The sequence below is a fragment of the Alligator mississippiensis genome, chromosome 11, assembly GCF_030867095.1.
Source record: "Alligator mississippiensis isolate rAllMis1 chromosome 11, rAllMis1, whole genome shotgun sequence".
Taxonomy (NCBI): domain Eukaryota; kingdom Metazoa; phylum Chordata; order Crocodylia; family Alligatoridae; genus Alligator; species Alligator mississippiensis.
In genome coordinates this window covers 62,405,283-62,421,795 of record NC_081834.1, presented here as the reverse complement: position 1 = coordinate 62,421,795, position 16,513 = coordinate 62,405,283, and the positions used below count along the sequence as shown (strand labels likewise).

General features: G+C 55.0%; 1 pseudogene; it reads left to right on the top strand.

Moving 5' to 3' along the window:
• Window positions 1-3,010: 3,010 nt before the first annotated feature.
• LOC132244192 (zinc finger protein 135-like) lies at window positions 3,011-16,510 on the top strand (annotated as a pseudogene).
• The last annotated feature ends 3 nt before the right edge of the window (window positions 16,511-16,513 follow it).

Here is a 16,513-nt window from a genome sequence, read left to right as displayed (position 1 = left end):
TTCAACTCCACTGAATTTCTCTGGGTCCACACTTGTTGTATCCAGCTTTCCTCCAAAGCTAACTGGTGAGCGTTTCGTGTTGTTGCTGCTGTAGTACCTGCTCCATTAGATGCAATGTTTGCTGCACCGCTTCTGCTCCGGTCGTCCTAGGAGCTGAGAATTCCACGTTTTCGACGTGGGGTGCCACCAGCTGCGATGATTTGCTTAGACTCCTGGGCAGTGCCCTGAGCTCACGGCCCCCCCAGTCCCCTGTGCCTTGCCCATTGGGCCCCCCAGCCTGCTCCCGCCTCACCGCAGCCGTCTCCTTTCACTTTGAGCCCCAGCCCATCCTGAAGGGGACCCCAGATATCAGCCACACAAAGACCCCCGCCCCCCCCGACAATGGCTGGGCCCCAGAGCCCAGCTTTTCATCCCCTGAGACCTGGAACCCCTCCCTGGGAAGATCAGAAGTGACTGGACATGGGCGGGGGGACAATATTTCTCCCCTGTGAAGACTGGAGTGACTCGAATAAAGTTTCTGTGCAGCAGCCAGGCCGTGTCATGGACTGTTTCCCACCAGGCTTCTGTGTGATGCGGCTGCTTCTGGGATGCGGGGCACATTTTGGAGGCAGAGGAAGGTTGTGTTATACCAGAACCCCAGTCAAGATGCAGCTGCTTCTGGTGTGGGACATCTTGTGTGGAGCGCCACGTTTGAGGAAGGGAAAACCCAGCCGCTCTCAAGGGGTGAAGACAGTGCAACATCTGCTTGAAAGAAAAAAGCAGTGCTATAAGTGTAATGCCTGCCAGGGACCCAGAAGGTGCACCTTGGCCTGCTCTTCTGCCGCACTGCAGAGTAACATGGCTATTGGTGTCTCTCTCCGGGGATGTGAGGGAGGGCTCTGGTGTACTCCTGAGCCTGGGGACGCCATTTGGCAGATGGGTGCTGGCCACACATTCCATTTATGGCGCAACGGGAGCCAGCTACATCTATTGCACTTATTTTGAGTAACAACTTCATGACTTAGTACTTCTTTTATGGTGCTGGGGATGAGTTACTGCTTAAGGTGTGATTAATTGTGCCTTAAATGTAATGTCTGTGAGGAGCCTAGAAGGTGCAATTCTTGGAGGGGCTGGGTTGGGCATCCCATCTAGGGGACAGGAGCTGGGAGTCCCTGCGGAAGCTGGAGATTGGGTAGCAGCAGGGGAGCAGTGGTCAGGATGCACACGCACAGCAGGTGTCTGAAACTTGAACATGTGTACATGACCCAGGCATCTGAGACAGACACATGCATGCACGTGTGCACACAACTCAGGTGTGTGAGACTGCACGTGCACAGAACACAAGCGTCCAGCATGGACTCACACGTGCACGTGCACCCCAGGCATCTGGGACAGATGGACACACACACACACACACAACCCAGGTGCCTGGGGGACATGTGTGCATGTGCGCACACACACTGCACAGGGGTCCATGCACACAACTTGCACACAGAACCCATGATGCACACATACATGGTACCCGGGTGTCTGAGATGGACTGACAGACACATGCACACACGTGCCTCCAGGACAGACACATGAACACACATGTACACGCAACCCTAGTATGTGGGAGCAGCCTGTCTCCAGCTGAGCGCAAAGGGAAAGCTGCTGTGGTGGCTGGAGGCTGGCTCCATGGATGGGAGGCTGGAAACTGCTGTCGCTTCACACATTAGCAAGCCTCTGTCTGGAAACTTGGGCGAGGTGGGGCCTGGCCACTGCAGTCATAGGGGCCAGGGACAACCAGCTGTGAGGTTATGGGAGCAGAAAGCAGAGCAGTAGATGGGGCAGGGGTAGAAGTCAGTGAGGCCCTGGCCTGCCTGGCACTGCTCTGGGCTGGGCAGTGAAGCACTCAGGTGTGTGGGCGGGGGGCGGGGGGCAGGTACTGGCTGTGTCTTCCCCAGGCTGGCAGCTCCCAGCAGGGGAGTGTTGGGAGTGGCTGGTGCAGGCACCTGGTGACCCCCTCCCAGCCCCAGCTGGGCTGCATAGATGATCGCCAGGCAGGGGGCAAAAAAGGGGAGCCAGGAGGTATCATGGGAGGGAGCCATGGGATCAAGGTGGGGGGCAGCTTGTGGGGTCCATATAAAAGAGTGTGTTTGGGGTGGGCTGTTTATACTTGCCAAGTTTATAGAGCATGGGACCGTCACATGCCAAGGGGGAGCCAGCTGTGGTGTGTATATGTGTAACGTGCTAACATAGGACGTGGGGGTGGGAATCTATGCACATAAGTGTGCGTATCTAGGTGTCGGGCCATGCGTAGGGGGGGGTGTGTGTGTATGTGAGACCAGAACAGCTGGGTTCTATGTCCGTGCCTCCCTCCTCTTGGCAGGCCGAGGCCTGTGGTGCAAGGAGCCCTGCATGTCCTAAAGATCCTCCGAGCTCTGTGGCCTGGCGCCTGGTGCTCATGGCGGGGTCCCAGTGGCCGAGGGGCAGCTGTCAGTGACTCACGTTGGGGCTGCACCCGGTGGAGGTTTCCTTTTGTCTGCAGCTCTCCTACATACTGGGCCTGGGGCTCCCCACTAGCCAAGGGCTCCCGCAGCAGGAAACCGAGCGGTCCCCCAGGTGGATCCTGGAGGAGTGGGGGGTGCAAGTCCTGGGCACCTGGGTCCTGTGTATGCATTTGTGCATGTGTGTATATGCAGATATATCTCTGTGTGTGTATGTATACATGTGGGTATTGTCACAACCCAGTAAAACAGTGCCCATGTCACCAGCAAGAATCAAAACATAAACCTTCCTCATTTCGCATACACAGCAATTGACCAAGGGAAAGAGGAAATCCCTGCCATAAATCCCTGAAATAAAACCCTAGTGAAAATCGTAAGTAATTGGTCAAGAAACAAGCTTAGGCCCCTCACACGTCACAGACAGGAAACTTGACCCACTGTCTTGAAATTTGATAAGACAAAAGATGCTGCCTTGCTGATACTTAAAATTCCACTTGGCAGCTCATCATTGGATATGGTCCTCTGTAAATAGTTTTACAGCTTCCGCCCAAGTCGGAGAGCTCCGAGGAGAAATCTGAGCAGAACTCTCAGCACGCCAGCAGAGTAACTTGGTGGACTGATCACCCACCAGCGACTCCCCGCCATGACTGCCCTGGCGTAGTCATGAACCCGCTAGCTGGTTCTCGTTGGCGCCTCGGGCGCACACGGCCAACTGTAATCGAACCCGCACGCTTAATTGTAACTAAGGTGAGTCTCCTGCCTGTCGTGCTACTAAGCGAGGTAAGTAAAACTTTCCTGCAACCAATACGTGTCTGTGCCTAGTTAATTCCACTCCATCTTTAAACACCCACCTGCCCAGGCAAAGGCCCAAGCGTTTAATTAACAGCCCCAACGCAACCACCGGGCAGCATTACAGCCGTGGTGGACAGCATGTTTGGGCATGTCTGAGTGAGTGTGCCTCTGTGTTTGTGTGCATGTATGGCATGTGGGTGTTTGCACATGTTTGCAAGTGCACGTTTCTGCATGTGTGCATGCGTGTGTAGGGGTGCATGCATAGGTGTGCGTGCGTGCATTGCTTCTGTGTGCATGTCCGTGTGTGTGCACGTGCTGGGGCATGCGTGGGTGGGTGTGAGCGCATGTGCGCGTGGCCGAGTGCGCTCACGTGGCTGCGCGTGTGCACACGCGTGTGTGCCCGGGGCCCCGCGGCTCGCAGGGGCGAGGGACGCGGCGGCGGCCCGGCCGGGCGGGGCCGGCTCCTGGGGGCGGTGTCCAGCGCCCGCCCGCGCTTCTCCGGCTCCGCCCGCGGCTCTCCCCGCCCCGCCTTATTTCTCCCGCCCGCCCGTGCCGCGGAGCGGGGCCGCCGGGGGTCCCTCTCCGCCCCGCCCCGCCCGGGGCTGCAGCCTCCTCTGCGCCCGCCTGGAGCTCCGGGTGAGTCGGCCCCGCACGCCCGGCCCGGCGCGGCCCCTGCTTGTGTCCCTGCTCGGGGCGGGGGCGGCGGGGCAGGAGCGGGGCGCTGGGTCCGCACCCCGGGGGCCTGCCTCGAGTGCTCGTGTCCGCGCTGCGCGGGTGCCTTTCCCGCGGGTGACCGGGGCTCGTGTCAGTCCGGCTGCCACCGCAGCGCCGCGTGGCCTTGGTCCTGTTCCCCGCCCCCACCCCGCGCCGCCTCGCTGTTGTGGAGCAGGGTTGGGGCGCTGCTTTTTTGGTTTTCTTTGCCTCTAGCTTCGCTTTTCACTTCATGTTGTGTTCAGACTGGAGGGGGCACTGCTGGATGTTAATAAGGGTGATGAGGCTGCCTGGGCAGGTCGGTGCCGGTGTTTGCGCCTTGCTTGCGCCACCCTGGGAGCTTTTGTGGCCCTGGGGTTGCCCACGGCCTGTACGTCCCCTCTCCAGTGGCCCACGTTTGCTGCGCTTTTCGGGACTCTTCCCTGGGACTTGCTCTCCTTTCCCGGCAGCCCCTCGGGGGACCACCTCTCTCTTTCCTGCGCTTCCTGGGGACTGTGGCAGAACACCATCTCCTCTCTCCCCAGCCTCCACTGTGACAATTTGGTTGCCGTGGTCACTGCAGAGGGCGGACACGGCTGGCCCCCATTGGCTCCAGGTGACCCTGAGCTGTAACCTGAGCTGGACGCATTCCTGAGGGAGGGGGACCTGCTCCCTCTGCCTGTGAGTGGCATCGCACCCCTGGGGGGGCCTAAACTCCCAGTTGTTCTAAGCAATGCCATCCTGGCTGGGAGGGGGTACAGGCCCTGCCAGTCTACCCGGCAACCAGTGAGGCATTTCAAATTGGTTGGCTGGCAGCCAGCAGCTGCTGGCCTCCATTGGCCCAGGTAAATGAGGTTGTGAGGTCTATACAAGTTAAGGACTGCCCAGGAGGCAGGGCAGCAGCCATGATGAGAACTCACAGATAGTAGCTGGACCAGCTGAAACTCGCGCTCTCTTGAAACTCATGGTCAAGGAGCTGCCTGCCTCCGGACGCAATCTCCACCTGCCTCTGGGTGATACTCGTGAGTAAGCTACCTGAGATCTAACTAGATATATAGCTTGCAGTAGCTCGGATGCCCGATCAACGGCTACCATGCCAATGTTTGCTCTAAGGGATTTCTCTGATATTGCTGTACCCCAGGGGTGGGCAAAATGCGGCCGGGGGGCCAGATGTGGCCTGCCAGGCCGTTCTATCCGGCCCGCAGGGCCCCTAAAAAATTCAGAAAATTAATATTTATCTGCCCTGGGCTGCCTGTTATATGGCCCTTGATGGCTTGCCAAAACTCAGTAAGCGGCCCTCTGCCCAAAATAATTGCCCGTCCCTGCTCTACCCTGTCCCCTACTCCAAACCTAGTCCTTGTAATCAGTAAAGTTCTCCTTTATACCTAGCGTGGGAGACTTATTGGGAGAGGGTCTAGATTATGCCTTGGGGCCCCCTTGGTTTGGCTGACTAAGGGAGACCGCTGCTTGTGCGTCGGAGTCGGGGAAGCACCCCAGGTTCTTGCAGTGGGTCAGGTCCCTTCAAGGACTGCTAGGCCTGTGTTTCCCAGAGGTGCAGGTCCAAGATCAGTCCAGACTCTGGGTAGTGGCAGCGTTACCCCCAGGCTAGCGGGGGTGCTCCAGGGAAGGGGTCGGCCAGACGTGAGGCGCCTCCAGGGAGGCACCCGGAGCCTGGGAGGTGGTCCGGCGCAGTGAGGTTGGTGGCTCAACGTCGGAGCGCCCCCTACTGGCCCGCCACAGGGACTCTCTCTTTTTCCTGCTACAATTTGGGACTCTCTCTTTTCTGCTGTGCATTGGGTCGGTCTTTCTCTCTCTCCTGCCGATCCTTGGGGCACTCTCTCTCTTTTTCCAGATCTGCCTTGGGACTTGCTCTGATTCTCTCTCTGTCTCTGTGTCTTTCTCATTATTTCCTCTTGATCCTTGGGGCACCTCTATCTCTTTCCTGCTCTTGTTTGGGATCACCTTGCTCCCGGGAGTTCCTGCTGTTCCTTGGGACTCTCTCCCTGTCTTTTCTGCTGTTCTTTAGGTGTCTCTCTCTCTTTCTCTCTCTTTCCTGCTCTTTTTTGCCTAGTTTCTTATGGGTTTTTTTTAAAACCTCTCTCTCTCTCCGTGTGTGTATAAACATCTATTAAATTGTTGGTAGGATTATGTATAATCCAGGGCACATTCCACTGATTACATCTGCTTCTGGTTTGATGTACAAGTGAATAGCATAGTGCCAGGCTCCTGGTATATTACCACAGCATCTAGTTTCCCTTTAACTGTAGAAAAATATATGGTGTTTTCTATACGATGAGGCATGAGCCCCTCTGCACCCCTGTTTTCTAAATCCTACATCCACCCATGGCCTTAATCTCTCTTTTCTATCTGGGTGCCCTGCAGACTCTTGTTAGCTAAAAACCTTAACTGAGGTGTGATCATGTTCACTCAGGTGTAGATGTGACTGACTGTGAAGTATTGGAGGCGCTGTTCAGGTGCTCCAGGAGGCTAGACTTTGCTTGATGACTCTCAATAAGAAATGTACATATAACGAGAATGCTGACAGTCACTGTTGCTGCTGGATTGAATTTTACACGACGGTGTCTGCAAAAGAAAACACTCAAACCTGCCAAGAAAAACTCCTTGCAGTAAAATATTATTCATATTTCACATTTACAATGCTGCCATGCAGTAACAGTGCACATATTATTACAATTCTTGGGGTGTTTTTCTTGTATGCATATATACACATATATTTAATGGTGGAACCATTTGCATGTTCAAAGGGGCTGGACTCGATGGTCCTCCCGGGTCCCTTCCAACCCAAATGTTTATGAAACCTGTCTGAAGTGTTTGGTGGGGGCAGGATGTGGTCACGTTTCCTTCTGGTGCCGGTGTTTCATGTTTCCCAGAGCAGTGACTGGATGGACGCTCTCCTGGGCAGGCACTTCTCATGTGGGAGGTGTCTCTGAGCTCCATCATGATGCAAATGACCTTGAACAAAGGTGTGGGGGGGAGGGATCAGGTTTCTAGTGGTCAAACCTGTTTCTTGGGGCAGGGTGGGGTGGTAGCAGAGGCAGAGCAGTGGTTGCCCAGGTGCTGGGGACCGAGGTGGGAGGAGGGAGACCCGTCAGGTGGGTCCAGAATGAGGTGGGGGCTGTGGGTCAGGAGTGAGGGGCACCGCCAGGCTGGGGAGGCAGGGGTTCCAGGTTTGGCATAAGGGGCACCCCCAGGAAGGGGGAGAGGACCTGGGCTCCTGGAGGAGATGGGGGTGTGGGCTGCACATTGCCTGGGCTGCAGGCAGGTGCACAGGGACTGGGGTAGGAGCTGTGGGGGGCTCCTGGAGCCAGCCCTGTTCCTGCTGCCTGTGCAGGGGCTGCAGGGAGCTGGGACAGTCAGGGAGTGGGGGATGGGCTGGGGCTGGGGCTGGGGCAGGGTCAGTCCTGGGTCTTCTATCACCTGGTCTGAGCCATTCTGCTTCCTTTCCTGTAGTCCATGGAGACTAGATACTGCCGAGAGTGAGGCCTCTCCTGGCGAAGGAAACAGAGGCGGCGCTGGAGCCCCTGCCACCCGCGGACCTTCCCTGCGCAGCCCTGGAGCAGCCGGGGGTGACGATGGAGGAGCAGCTCCCAGGAGGTCCCCAGACAGGAGCGGACTGGGCAGGACAAATCCCTTGTGTGGCCCACGCTGGGATCAGGCACCTATCCCTGAGATGGTCGGCCCCACAGGAAGTTGAGCAGGGGCTCAAGGAGGAGCCGGTTCAGCACCAGGAGATGCGGGGGCAGGAGGTGAAGCAAATTGTGCAGCCCCGTCTGTGCTTGCGTGACCCTTACAGACCCCACTGCTGGCACCGGGGCATGAGCTCCCCGTGCCAGAGACCTGGTGCCAGCACATCCAGGGCTGTGGTACCAGGAGGCTGAGGGCCTGTGGGAGCTCTGCCAGCACTGCAGCCAGGACCAGACAGTGGAGCTGGTGGTGTTGGAGTTGGTCCTGGCCATGCTGTCCCAGGAGATGTGGAGCTGGGTGTCGGGGCGCAGGGTGAAAACCTGGGACAAGGCAGTGACCCTGGTTGAGGGGTTTTGGCTGGGGCAGGTGGAGGATGAGAAACTCCATGTGTGAGCCTTTCGTCCTGATCGTGGATGCTGCCAACCTCATCTCCGTGTGCCTGGGGGATGTCTCCTGCCAACCCATCTCTCCCAGTCCCAGTTCCCTGGTGACACGTTCCTCTTGTCCCCAGGTCACGGTGAGCGTGAAGGTCAAGGAGGTGGCCTCAGACAGGATGCAGCCCTGTGGGGCGCTGCAGCAGCCTGGTGATCCCTGGTTGGAGCAGGCCCGGGCCCAAACTACGGATGTGCCTCTGGAGGAGGCAGCACAGTGGGACAGCCCAGGGCCTTGGGACCAGCTACCTTGTGGCCCCAGAGAGGAGCTGATGCCAGGCCCAGAGTCAGGTGAGGGGCCAGGTGCAGGCTGGGGCATGGGTTTGAGTGCTACAGTGGTTGTCCATCTTCTGCCTCTTCCACAGGTCAAAGCCTCTGGCTGCCACAGTCACAGGCCAGTCCGGGAGAACAGCAGGGCTTTCCCCTGCAGGCAGCACCAGGCCTGACCTGTGCATTGTCTTCCCCACCCACAGGTGCAGGAACCGTGAGCAGAGCTCATCAGCAGCCTCCTCAAGAAGGGGATGCAAACCTGGAGCTGCCAAGGACTACCTCGGGGAGGCTGGGGGAGAGGGGCTCCCTGACCCTTGAAGTGAGCCAACTGCAGCAGGGGCAGGGGAGGCTGGCAAAGCAGGCAGAGAGCACAGAGGTGAGCAGGGCACCAGCTCCAGCTGGAGGTAGGAGTGCAGCTGGGGCTGTGCTAGGGAGAAGCCAGGGGTGTAGTCAATCGTTTGGAGAGAGCTAAGGAGCAACAAGCCTCTGGTGACAGGGGCTGCAGCCACACAAAGCCGGCATTTGCCAGAGCTTGCCTTCAGTGCCGAGAGTCAGGGGTTCTGGCATGGGAAGGCCAGGCCACAGTCATGGAGTCCCTGGCTCTAAAAGGTGCTGCCTCGAAGGGTTGAGCACATAGAACGGGATAGGCTGGGTCAGGGCAGACACGTGGACCCCTACGCCCATGGCTTCACCCACATCCCCTGTCAGTGCACAAGGGGGTATTTTGCACCCCTGTGTGTCATGGCCCAGCCTGCAGAGAGGTGTGGCGCAGAGGGATTGTGGAGAGGGCGGCGGGGGCTGGAGGCAGCTGGACCAAGAGACACTGATGGGGTAACGCTTGTGCCTGCAGCTCCAGGAGGCCTTTGAGGACGTGGCTGTGTATTTCACACGGGAGGAGTGGGAGCTGCTGGAAGACGCACAGAAGGGGCTGTACCAGGACCAGATGCTGAGGAACTGGCGAGCCCTCGTTTCCCTGGGTAACGCTGTTTCCTGCTTCTCCCTCCAGCCGTGTCAGCGCTGACCCTTACTGTCTTCTCCCCGCTTCTCACCACTCTTGTCCTCGTGAACTTCTGCCCAGGGGTTGAAATCCATGTCCTCCCCCCAGCTACTTGAGTGATAATGCGTCCCTCATGTTTAGCACCAACGTCTCCTGCTTCATTTGATCTGGCCTCCTCCACCTGAGTCTTGTAACCCCTGGTACTTCCAGCTGTGTCTTGGCAAAGGGATCTCCCTTTCCCTTCTCCGTGCTCTCAGGTCATCTCCAATTTGCTGGGCAGAAAAATTCACTGCCAGCTGTTCCTCAGGGAGTGGTTCTGATTTCTTCCCTGTCCTGCCTAGCGTGTCCTGTCCCACGAATCTAACAGTCTGAGCGTGCTCAATCAGTGCTGTCTAAAACTGCTTTCACCTCCTTTGGTTATGACCCAGCAGAGGGTAATGGAAGTCGTATTAGCCCCTGCTGCCAACACTCCTGAGATGAGCAGTTCCTTGACGCCGTTGCTAGTGACCCGTGCACAGGTGATGGAATCCGGGTACTTCTGTCTCCGGATTCCTGGAAGCTTCTGCCCATGTTCCTCCCATAGTCTTCATCTCCACAGGCTCTGGCTTAGCTGTGTGTACTTGGGGACCTGCTCCCAATTTGCTCTGCCATTCACAGAAGTTGTCATTTCCTCCTCCCGACATCCTTCTGCGTGTCAGATGCTCATCACGGTGATGAAAAGAGGTGGGCTCGGTGCAGGACTGTTAAAAGCTGGCTGCCATTTCCAAAGGGTCTCTGATACAGGTCTCTGGCTTATGGGCAGGGCTGAGGGACTTTTCTTGTACCAGGTCACTTTGCTTTTTTAGTGCTTTCTTTTCCCTCCAGGTCCCCTGATCAATTTTCTTAGGGAAGGGCTCCAAGGCTTCTTGCTCTGCAAAGATCATATCAACCCTTCCTGTATCATGGGCTTTCATGTGCTGCAAAAGGTGTCTCCTTCTGCCTTCTCTTGTCTGTATCCAGGACTCCTGAGACCTTTGTTTCAAACCCGGCAGGTTTTCCCCACTTCTGTGCTCATCTCCCCTTCTGGGATGATCCTCCCATTGGATGGGATGATTGCTTTCATTGTTGGTATTTCTCATAAAACCGTCCATTCCTCTGCCCTGTTGGGAATGACCCTCTCTCCCAGATATTTCCTGGTCAGATATATGTCCTGGATTCTGTCCACTGCTGCCAGGCCTCACTTTAAATCTTCCCAGAGAAGAAACTCACTTCCATTCCTTTGCCTGGAGTGACGCTGAGAAGATAGATGTTATCCAGCCACCAGTGTGTCCACCATCTCTTTACTTTGGTGCCTTGTAAATACTGAAAGCTTCATCTTTCTGCTCTTTAGCACATCACTGCATCTCCACCCCCATCCCTGTTGTCTCATACCTGTTTTATACCTCCAAGTGGTGGGTACAGTACTATGTTTCCTATGACCGTGCCCCCAGCACCTGGGTGACAAGGGCCATCATCTCTTGCATCCTAAATGTCCTCCCTCCCTTGTCCTTCAAGGCCCCAGGAGAATCCTTGAGTTCATTGTATCCATTCCCCAAATCCCAGTGGGCTATTTGGGATCCAGTACCCAGTCATGAATGCTTTTTAACTACTGCCCCGAACAGGGCATCGAGGTCCCAGACCTGACTTAATCCGCCGCATTGTGCGAGGACAGGAGGAGCTCTGGGTCTGTGATGATGAGGACTGTGTGGACATCTCAAAGTCAAAGGACCTGCTGCCAGGTGAGTTGTGGCTGTCCCCTCCCCCAAGTCCCATCTCAGACATGCTCCATGCCCACAGTGACGGGGCTGGGAACCACAGACCTGCCCGGCGCTGCCCTTCCTGGTTTCTGACCTTGAACACTTTATGCAGCCGTGTGTCCTGGGAGGTGTTGTTCCCACGCACTGAAACTCCAAGGTGTGGAGACGAGCAGCCTTTCCCTTCTCCCCATAACTACAACTGCTAGGGGACATCCAAGTACAGGCCTGGTGTCCCTGGGATACCGTAGTCCAGGCTTGTCCAACATATGGCCTGTGGGGCTGTCACGCAGCCCTTCAAGCCATTTTCTGAGGCCTGAGGTGCTGCGATGGGAAATTAAAGTAAACACTGTACTTTTGTTTCTGTTGGTGGGGGGGGGGTGATACCACTTCCTGTGAGGTCTTTGAATATGTCTCACCGGCCCACTGGGTGATAAAAAGTTCATGATTCGGCCCCACATTGAAAAAGGTTGACACCCCTGCCATAGTCTTAAATTTCCATTTATATTTAGCACTGTAAGATTAGATTCCTCAGCGCAAGGTAGCCATACCTCTACAGCACCCTCTCCCACGGCATGATGGATTTGTAGTTCCCCATGGAAATCTACATGGTGGGTCGAAGCTTTGTGTAGCCAATATTCAAGGACAAGGGAGAGGCGTGGGACTTTCTCTGGTGTCTCCTGGTCAGGTCCAGCTGGGACGCAGGAAGTGTTGACTCCTGATCTGAGGCTGCATTAAATGGCTCCATGGGGTGGTGGGATTCACAAGCTTCCATGTTACGGGGGGAAGTGGATCCCCCACAGCTCGTGTCTTTGTGCTTTGTCTCTGGGCCATGAGTGTCACAGAGCTCGGGACTCAGCAGGGAGTGCATGTGCAGGTTCATGCCCAGATCTTTGTCCCCGGGCAGATTCTGGTGACGTGCAGGCCACCTGGGCCCCATCAGCAGAGGAAAGCCACATAGATCTGGTCCAATCTCCACACCTTTCCCTGGAAGCAGGAAGAAGGCACAGCCCTGTTCCTTTCAGGAAAGAGACCCCCAGCTATAAGTCCTCCTCTCCCAGAGCAGGTTTTGGAGGCAAGAGGGGGGGTGAGCCATATGGGCTTTTTCTACCTTGGAGACGCATCTGGTCCAGTGTAAAGCCATTCTCCCCATACACCCCTGACTTCTGGGGAGCCCCAGAAATTCACCATGAGGCTGTCCATCCTGGTACCAGACACTGCTTTCAGGACTGCCAGAGATGATGGGCAAGTACTGGAGAGCAGTCTCAACAATGCACTTGGGCTTGTGAAGCATGTCAGCCTAGGCAGGTGGAGGGCTCGGCATCATCTCCTCTTGGACCCGCTAGTGCTGTGGGACAGAGCAGCCCCTAGAGAGACTTCTTCCTTTCTGCTGAGTCTTCCTCTAGTCTCTTGTGCCCCTTAGAGGAGGAAGCCATTCAGGTCCTGCCCTAACACATGTCCCACATGGGTTTTTCCCAGCAGGGCCTGATGGGGCTGACACCTGGGCCAGAAACCCTAATCACCTGGCTCTGACCTCCACTGAGCAGGGACCGTTAGCCTGGTACACAGACATACCCCTCCCTCAACCCTCCCTCTCTTGTGGTTTGGCAGAAAGACCATGTTCTCTTCAGAAGACTTAAGTGCCAAGGTGCAGTCATGCTCGCAGGCCCATCGCAGCAGAGGGAATAGTAGTATTTGGCCTGTGCCAGCAAGGCAGGGAGTAAGCTGGAGTTTCTCTTCCCCATGCAGGAGGCACCTGGCTGCTGTGCAGAGCTGAGAAGCACAGTCTGGAAGAAGGGCCTGCAAACCTGGAGCCACCCTGGACTTCCCCCGGGGGTTTGGGTGAGATGGAGTCCCTGAGACCTGAGGAAGACCAATGGCTCCAGAGCCAGGGGAGACCCCAAAAACTGAGGGAGAACATAGCAGTGAAACAGGTGCCATCTTCCCCTGGGCATGAGAGTAGAGAAAGTAGAGAGTCCAGAGAGAGCCCTGGGCCCAGGGAAGGATTTGTGGAGCTGAAGAGCCATAAGGTAAAGTTCCACCAGAAAGAAACCCTGTGTCCAAACCAAACCAGTGGGGAGGGACTGAGAGGGAAACAGGACGGTCCCACCGGGGCAGGGGTGCACTTTGCTCCTGGGCTTGAGTGCCAGAAAATCTTTTCCTGCCCCTCAAACCAGGCTCTGCCAGCTGGGTGCCGTGAGTGTGGGAAGAACTTCACCTGCTCCTCCAGCCTGGCTGAGCACCAGGGCATCTATACCGGGGAGAAGCCATACCAGTGCTCTGAATGTGGGAAGAGCTTCAGACGTTCCTCCTATCTGATGCGACATCAGCGCATCCATACCAAGGAGAAGCCATATCAGTGCCTTGAATGTGGGAAGAGATTCAAGGATTCGTCCTACCTGGCCCAGCACCAACACATCCACACAGGAGAGAAGCTACATCGGTGCTCTGTGTGTGGGAAGAGCTTCACTCGTTCATCCAACCTGGCCATCCACCAGCGTATCCACACAGGGGAGAGGCCACATCAATGCTCTGTGTGTGGGAAGAGCTTCACCCATACCTCCAGTCTGGCACAACACCAGCGTATCCACACAAGGGAGAAACCACATCAGTGCTCTGTGTGTGGGAAGAGCTTCTCCCATTCTTCCAGTCTGGCAAAACACCAACATATCCACACAGGGGAGAAACCACATCGGTGCTCTGTGTGCGGGAAGAGCTTCACCTTTTCATCCTACCTGGCCAAGCACCAACACATCCACACTGGGGAGAAGCCATATCACTGCTCTGTGTGTGGTAAGAGCTTCACCTATCCCTCTAGTCTAGCACAACACCAATATATCCACACAGGAGAGAAGCTACATCAGTGCTCTGTGTGTGGGAAGAGCTTCAACCGTTCATCCAACCTGGCCCAGCACCAACATGTCCACACAAGAGAGAAGCCATATCACTGCTCTGTGTGTGGGAAGAGCTTTACCCATCCCTCCAATCTGGCCCATCACCAACGTATCCACACAGGAGAGAAGCTACATCAGTGCTCTGTGTGTGGGAAGAGCTTCACTCGTTCATCCAAGCTGGCCATCCACCAGCGTATCCACACAGGGGAGAAGCCACATTGGTGCTCTGTGTGTGGGAAGAGCTTCACCTGTTCCTCCAATCTGTCAGAACACCAGCGCATCCACACGGGGGAGAAGCCACATCAGTGCTCCGTGTGTGGGAAGAGCTTCACCCATTTCTCCAGTCTGGCAAAACACCAGCGTATCCACACTGGGGAGAAGCCACATCAGTGCTCTGTGTGTGGGAAGAGGTTCACCCATTCCTTCCACCTGGCCCAGCACCAACGTATCCACACTGGGGAGAAGCCACATCAGTGCTCTGTGTGTGGGAAGAGGTTCACCCATTCCTTCCACCTGGTCCAGCACCAACGTATCCACACAAGAGAGAAGCCACATCCGTGCTCTGTGTGTGGGAAGAGCTTCAACCGGACCTCCAGTCTGGGACAACACCAGCGTATCCACACAGGGGAGAGGCCACATTAGCGCTCTGTGTGTGGGAAGAGCTTCAACCGGACTTCCCACCTCACCCGGCACCAGCTTATCCACACAGGGGAGAAGCCACATCAGTGCTCTGTGTGTGGGAAGAGCTTCACCCAGTCCTCACATTTGGCCCAGCACCAGCGTCTCCCCATGGGAGAAGCCACATCAGTGTTCTGTGTTTGGGAACAGCTTCATCAATTTGTCCTGTTGCACAAATTACCAATTAGCTCAATTGACAAGTGAGACCTAATGAGGGGGATAAGGCAAGATGCCGTGTCCATTAAAACTACAAAAACATTATAGACATCACATACACACACTCACACTCACCCTGGAGATGTTATAGTTACCAAAGTCCATTGCTCACTGCTACACTTAGGTGGCCAGCCTGGTGAGCGTGAGAGATTAGAAACGGGGCATACAGACACGCCTGTGTTCCAGTGAAGTTTTGCAGAGCGTCTCCCACTTCTTGCTGCTAAGTCTCTCTCCTTTATAGGGGTTATCAAGTTGGTGTTGGGTGACTGGTCTGCCTTTCCTGACTCTGTAGTTTCTTTGTCTAAAATCTCAGTACTTTTCCGTTCTGACAAGTGGTTAGGCTCATGCATCATCGTCCGTAGGTGTTGCTTGTCAATAACTGTTTTACAACATTCTTCCATTGTCGCTGCTGTGGGCTGTGTCCAGCGTCTTTAGCTGTGAGATGTTGCAGACCTTGTCTGCAGTCTTATCTTTTTTGTTTATCTTTATTCTTCACCTGGTTCAGACTGGATTCTGAATTTATCTCTTCAGCCTCTTCTTAGCATAGCTCACCATTTGGTAACTTGTTTGTTAACACATAGCTTAATTCTGCTCTTACCAATCACTTTACTCTCATTCATCCATACATCCAAGTATCATAAAAAAAATACAAAAAGAAAGAATACTTATTTTGCTATATAAAAATACAATAACATGATACAAAAGTACAATAACAAGCTTAATTCATAATAGCAAACTTTAAATTGCTAACTTAAAATTGTTACAGCCCTGGCACTAGCATATCTACATATGGGAGAAGAAGTGCTGAGCATGGAAAGAGCTTCTCCCAGTCCTTCAGCCTGGCCACACACCAGTGTATGGATACAGGGGAGAAGCCACAACTGTGCTTTGTGTGTGGGAAGAGCTTCACTGTGTCCTATACCCTGACCACCCACAAGCATATTCACACAGGTCAGAAGTCATACCAGAGCTCTGAGTGTTGAAAGAGCTTCACCCATCCTTCAGCCTGGCCACACACCAGCGTATGCATACAGGAGAGGTACCACATCATTCCCTGAGTGTCAGAAGACCTTCAGTATTTCGTCCCACCTGGCCTAGCACCAGCGCATCCACAGAGGGGAGAAGCCACGTCATTTCCTTGTGTGTTCAAAGCATTTCACCAATTCCTCCTATCTGGACATGCACCAATGCTCTGTCTGTATCCCTGGACTGGGCCATTCCAGCCCCTCCCCCACAATCTGTTTTTAAACACTGGCTGTTTGGAGCAACCTGGTCACCTAGGCAACCAGGCTGTAAAAAAATCCTGCAGAGAGGGAAGTTTTCTCTCTCTCTTCCTGTGGCAATTATTTTGGGACTCAGACAAGAATTGGACCTCCTCAGAGAGCCTCTTTGGATGATTCTACCATGAGTAGAGTTTGAATTTAGCCAGTAGAATAGGACTACGTAATTTATCCACATTTTAAAAAGCAGCCCCGTGCCCATATTTGAAAGGCTTAATTTATTGTTTTGCTCAAGGCATTTTCTTTTGAAATTCCTTTGTTCCATATCCCTCCTCCAGTCTCTCCCTCTCCGATCAATAAAGCTATCTGTTATGGTGTGC